Here is a 5,785-nt window from a genome sequence, read left to right as displayed (position 1 = left end):
AACCTACCTCCCAGGATATTGGTGCCCTTCTGGTTCAGGTGCAATCCGTCCTGCTTGTACAGGTCCCACCTTCGCCAGAATGCAGTCCAATTGTCCAAATACCTGAAGCCCTCCCTCCTACACCATCCTTGCAGCCACGTGTTCAACTGCACTTTCTCCCTATTCCTTGCCTCACTGTCACGTGGCACCGGCAACAACCCAGAGATGACGACTCTGTCCGTCCTAGCTTTTAGCTTCCAGCCTAACTCCCTGAGCTCCTGAATGACCTCCCCACCCCTCTTCCTACCTATGTCGTTGGTGCCAACGTGCACCATGACTTCTGGCTGCACACCTTCCCCCTTAAGGATTCTGAAGACACGGCCCGAGACGTCTCGGACCCGGCACCCGGGAGGCAACAAACCATCCGAGAATTTCGCCCATGTCCACAGAACCGCCTGTCTGTCCCTCTAACTATAGAGTCTCCTATAACTAGCGCTCTCCTCCTCTCCCCCTTACCCTTCTGAGCCTCAGAGCCGGACCTCGTGCCAGAAACCCGGTCGCTGCAGCTTACCCCTGCTAGGCCGTCTCCCCCCAACAGTATCCAAAGCGGTATACTTATTGTTGAGGGGAACGACCACAGGGGATCCCTGCACTGCCTGCTTCCTCCCCTTCACACCTCTAACTGTTACCCAGCTACCTCTGTTCTCTGGCATAACTATGTCCCTGTAGCTTCTATCTATCACCCTCTCAGCCCCTCGAATAATCCTCAGTTCATCAAACTCCAGCTCCAGTTCCCTAATGCGTTCTGTGAGGAGCAGGAGCTGACTGCATTTCCTGCAGATGTAGTCGGCAGGAGCATCGGTGGTCACCCCTATCTCAAACATCGTTCGGGAAGCGGGAGGGTTGACGTTTCGGTCGGAGGCCCTTCATCAGGACAGCATTCCTGGTGTTGGGCTTATGCCCGAGGCGTCGGTTCTCCTGCTCCTCGGATGCTGCCTGGCCTGCTGAGCTTTTCCAGCACCACATTCTCAACTCTGATCTTCAGCATCACAGTCCTCACTTTCTCTGAGGAGATGAATTAGATTAGATTAGTTTAGATTCCCTACAGTGTGGAAACAGGCCCTTCGGCCCAACCAGTCCGCAGTGACCCTACAAAGAGTAATCAACCCAGACCCATTTCCCTCTGACTAATGCACCTAACACTATGGGCAGTTTAGCATGGCCGGTTCACCTGATCTGCGTATCTTTGGGTTGTGGGAGGAAACCAGAGCACCCAGAGGAGACCCGTGCAGACGCGGGGAGAATGTGCAGACGGTCGGCCGAGGCTGGGGGTGAACCGGGGACCCTGGTGCTGTGCGGCTGCAGTGCTAACCACTGAGCCACCATGCCGCCTATGAGGCAAATCTCTAAGAAGTGTAAATACAACATAGTAATGATAGGGATTTATTTTTAATTCATTCATGGAATGAGGGCATCACTTTGTGAGGAGCATTTACTGCTCTGTCCCTAATTACCCAGAGGGAAGTTAAGAGTCAACCCCATTGCTGTGGGTCTGGAGTCGCATCTAGACCAGACCGGGTAAAGATGGCAGATTTCTTCCCAAAAGGGCATTAGGGAACCAGATGGGTTTTTCTGAAGATTGACAATGGATTCATGGGCATCATTGGACTCTTAACTCCAGATTTCTTTTCTATTGAATTCAAATTCCATCATCCGCCATTCAATCCAGGTCCGCAGAACAATATCTGGACCTCTCGATTAACCAGTCCAGCGATAATGCCACGAGGTCGTCACTTCCCCCATTTTGACCTCCCCGATAGTAAGCAGGAGACACAAAGTTTGAAAGGTTTTGAGGGAAGTGAAATTTCTTCAAATCTATCCGGGGGAGTATTTTCTTAAGGCAGCACGTGTAAAATCCCACAGGAGAGTGGGATGTGCTGAACTTTATTTTCGGGAATGAAGTGGAAAAATGGTGGTGTGACAATGACCCCAGTCCACTGAGATTTAAGAGCATCATGGGTAAGGCTGAAGATAGATCCGGTATAAAATTCTGAACTGGGGAGAGGCTAGCTGTAAGTCAGGATCTGCCGAAAGTGGGCCAGGAGAAACTGCTTGTAGGGAAAATCCACATCGGAGCAGTGGGAGAAATTCACAAAGGTAATCGTGAGAGCCACCGCAGAGGTGAAATGTGGGATCAACAAGCCGAGGGAACCCTGGATGTCAAAGGTTGCATAGCACTGAGTGAGATAAAAAATAATTGGTAAGGCGGCACGGTGCATCACAGCACCAGGGTTCCGGGTTCGATTCCAGCCTCGCGGGACTGTCTGTGTGGAGTTTGCACATTCTCCCTGTGTCTGTGTGGGTGTGTTCCGGTTTCCTCCCACAGTCCAAAGATGTGCAGGTCAGGTGAATTGACCATGTTAAATTGCCCATAGTGTTAGGTGCATTAGTTAGAGGAAATGGGTCTGGGTGGGTTACTCTTCGGAGGGTCAGAGTGGACTTGTTGGGCCGAAGGGCCTGTTTCCACACTGTAGGGAATCTAATCTAAATTTAATACCAAGTGTTCAAAAATAGATCAAGTGATTTGAAGGTTAACGAGTTCACGAGTTAGTGATGGTGCAGTTGGTGCACATTCACCACAGTGACCACAGCAGCACAGGCTGAACAGTGTCAATGTGGAAGTGTTAGATTGTGCAGTGCCTCAGCGAAATAGGAGGAGGGACGTAGAGGAAGGTCAGTGAATGTGGGAGGGAGAAAATATCTGAGAATGGGTGGGTTTGAGAATCCTGATATATGACTTGCAGAGATGTCAGAGAGCGATGGTTTGAATTTTTAAAATCACCAGTTCGGAGAGCATTTTCATGTAAAAAATGACTGACTCCTTCCCACATGGTAGGGTCCTGGGGAGTGTTGCTGAACAAAGAGACCTTGGAGTGCAGGTTCATAGCTCCTTGAAAGTGGAATCGCACATGGATAGGATAGTGAAGAAGGCGTTTGGTGTACTTTCCATTATTGGTCAGAGTATTGAGGACAGGAGTTAAGGGGTCATGTTGCGGCTGTGCAGGACGTTGGTTAAGCTACTGTTGGAATATTGCGTGCAATTCTGGTCTCCTTCCTATCGGAAAGGTGTTGTGAAACGTGAAAGGGTTCAGAAAAGATTTACAAGGATGTTGCCAGGGTTGGAGGATTTGAGCTATAGGGAGAGGCTGAACAGGCTAGGGTTGTTTTCCCTGGTGTGTCGGAGGCTGAGGGGTGACCTTATAGGGGTTTACAAAATTATTAGATTAGATTACATTAGATTAGATTACATTACAGTGTGGAAACAGGCCCTTCGGCCCAACAAGTCCACACCGACCCACCGAAGCGCAACCCACCCATACCCCTATATTTACCCCTTACCTAACACTACGGACAATTTAGCATGGCCAATTCACCTGACCCTGCACATCTTTGGACTGTGGGAGGAAACCGGAGCACCCGGAGAAAACCCACGCAGACACGGGGAGAACGTGCAAACTCCACACAGTGGGCCATGGAGGCTGTGGATATTCCAACACTGGGTCTGTTGAAGGCTGAGATTAATACATTTCTACAAAACAACAAACGTTCAGAGGATAGTGCAGGACATTGTTGAAATGCATCTTTCAATAGGAGTGCAGTTCAACAACGGTTACTTCACCAGTTACCTCACACATGGTAGTACCCACTGGTGCAGATGATCATATTATCCCAGTTCACAGGCCCAGAATTAGAGAAACCAGGTGGCACGGCCACAAAGATCCAACTGGAAATGGGGATGGGAATGCTCACGTGGGGCTAATCTGTGGCTCCAGTAATGCATTCGGCGAGCACGCAATCCTTCCATGTCAGATGAGAGGCGCGTGAAATGCAGAGGCTAAGAGCTGGAGCACTTGGAGAAGCTTCTATTCACATGGAGCAGGGAGCTTTGGGTCATCAGGCTGGGAGCACCACCCTCACCTGGAGCAGCTTCTGTTGACATGGAGCAGCGAGTATTGGGACATCAGGCTGGGGCCACCGATACTCCGCTATTTTAACCTGAAGTGAAATGGTTTTCGGCAGGGCACATTTTTGTGGATTGAGGGAGGATCTGTCCCAGGGAAATGTCTCAATTATAAACACGGTGATCAGTGGTTAGCACTGCCACCTCACAGGAACAAGATCCCGGGTTCAAGTCCCACCTCGGGCACCTGTCTGTGTGGAGTTTGCACATTCTCCCCGTGTCTGCGGGTTTCCTCCGGGTGCTCCTGTTTCCTCCCACAATCCAAAGATGTGCAGGTCAGGTGAATTGGCTATGCTTAACTGCCCGTAGTGTAGGCGCGTTATTCAGGGGTAAATATCGGGTTGGGGAATGGGTCTGGGTGGGTTACTCTTTGGAGGGTCTGTGTGGACTTGTTGGGCCAAAGGGCCTGTTTCCATACTGTAGGGAGTGCAATCTAATCCATTCTGAAAAAATGACCTGCAAAGACTGAACTAGTGGAAGAGCATCTGTGCAGAGTGAAAAAGCGGTAATGTTTTTGCTCTCTGAACTCTCTCATATGGCTGACTCGGCACTGGGCTAAATTTCCATAAGGGAATTTGTTTTAGCTTGTTCCATATTATTCAATTTCCTGCAACTCGCCCAGGCCATTAAAGTAATCTAATGCTCCGAAAATTAATGGGGATATACGATGTTGTGATTAGGCTTGAGTTTACCTTGAATTATGGAGGAACAACAAGAAAGTGAAGGTGAAATTGGTCAGATCAGCAATGATCTCACTGAATGGCTGAGCAGACAAAGGGCCAGTGGATGCTTCGTGAGGACAAACGTGTTTTCTTTTGCCAGTGACACTCACCGCTTCACAAACTGGGTAGCGTTGAAGCGAAGCAGTAACTGTGAATATCTTTGCTGGTTGTTCACCATGTGACTGTTACGATGATTGCTCATGACTATGTTAACACCACAACTCTGCAGCATACAAGCTGCAGCTCTGTGGGGGATCGTTGGTGTAATTGGTAACACGCCTGATTACAGATCAACCGATTGTAGGTTTGGCTCCTACCTGGCTCACCAGCAATGCAAGCTTTTATTAATCTCACAAACTAATCTTTCTTATTGTTCTGAAGCCAAAGTGAGGCTTGAATTTCTGATCAGCAGGAACAAGAATCCTACATTATCTCTAATCACTGAATGTTACTGAATACATCAGAGTCGATCTCAGAACGCTGTGAGAGGACCGAAAGCTGCACATTGCTCATGGGCACATTAATCATTTCCCAAATCCACCAACACAATCACCGTGCCTCCTGGGAATGGAAAGGAAACAAAACGAATAGCCCAATCTCAGCTTGGGAATCTTTGGAAACTCTTTGAGAAGTGGAATCAGAGGGGGATGAAGGGTAAACTGTCCGACTGAGTAGAGACAGTCAAGACAACTTCCCCTTCTATTAGAGGCTGGGACATTACCTCTGATATTCTCATTGTATGAACTGATCTGCAACGTTGAAAGGATTCTGGCCAGAGCTGCCAGCTTTTGCTGTTGTCACTGTCAGGAGCAATAAACCCTGATTCCCCGGCTGGGAATCCAACCAGGGCCACTGTGGTGAAAGCACTGAATCCAAGCCAGTATACCAACAAACTACCAAGGATGACTACAGAAGGAAGTGAGGACTGCAGATGCTGGAGATCAGAGATGAAAATGTGTTGCTGGAAAAGCGCAGCAGGTCAGGCAGCATCCAAGGAACAGGAGAATCGACGTTTCAGGCATAAGCCCTTCTTCAGGAATGAGGAAAGTATGTCCAGCAGGCT

Source organism: Chiloscyllium plagiosum, chromosome 45 (genome assembly GCF_004010195.1).
Source record: "Chiloscyllium plagiosum isolate BGI_BamShark_2017 chromosome 45, ASM401019v2, whole genome shotgun sequence".
Taxonomy (NCBI): Eukaryota; Metazoa; Chordata; class Chondrichthyes; order Orectolobiformes; family Hemiscylliidae; genus Chiloscyllium; species Chiloscyllium plagiosum.
Note: the sequence above shows the minus strand (reverse complement) of the source record.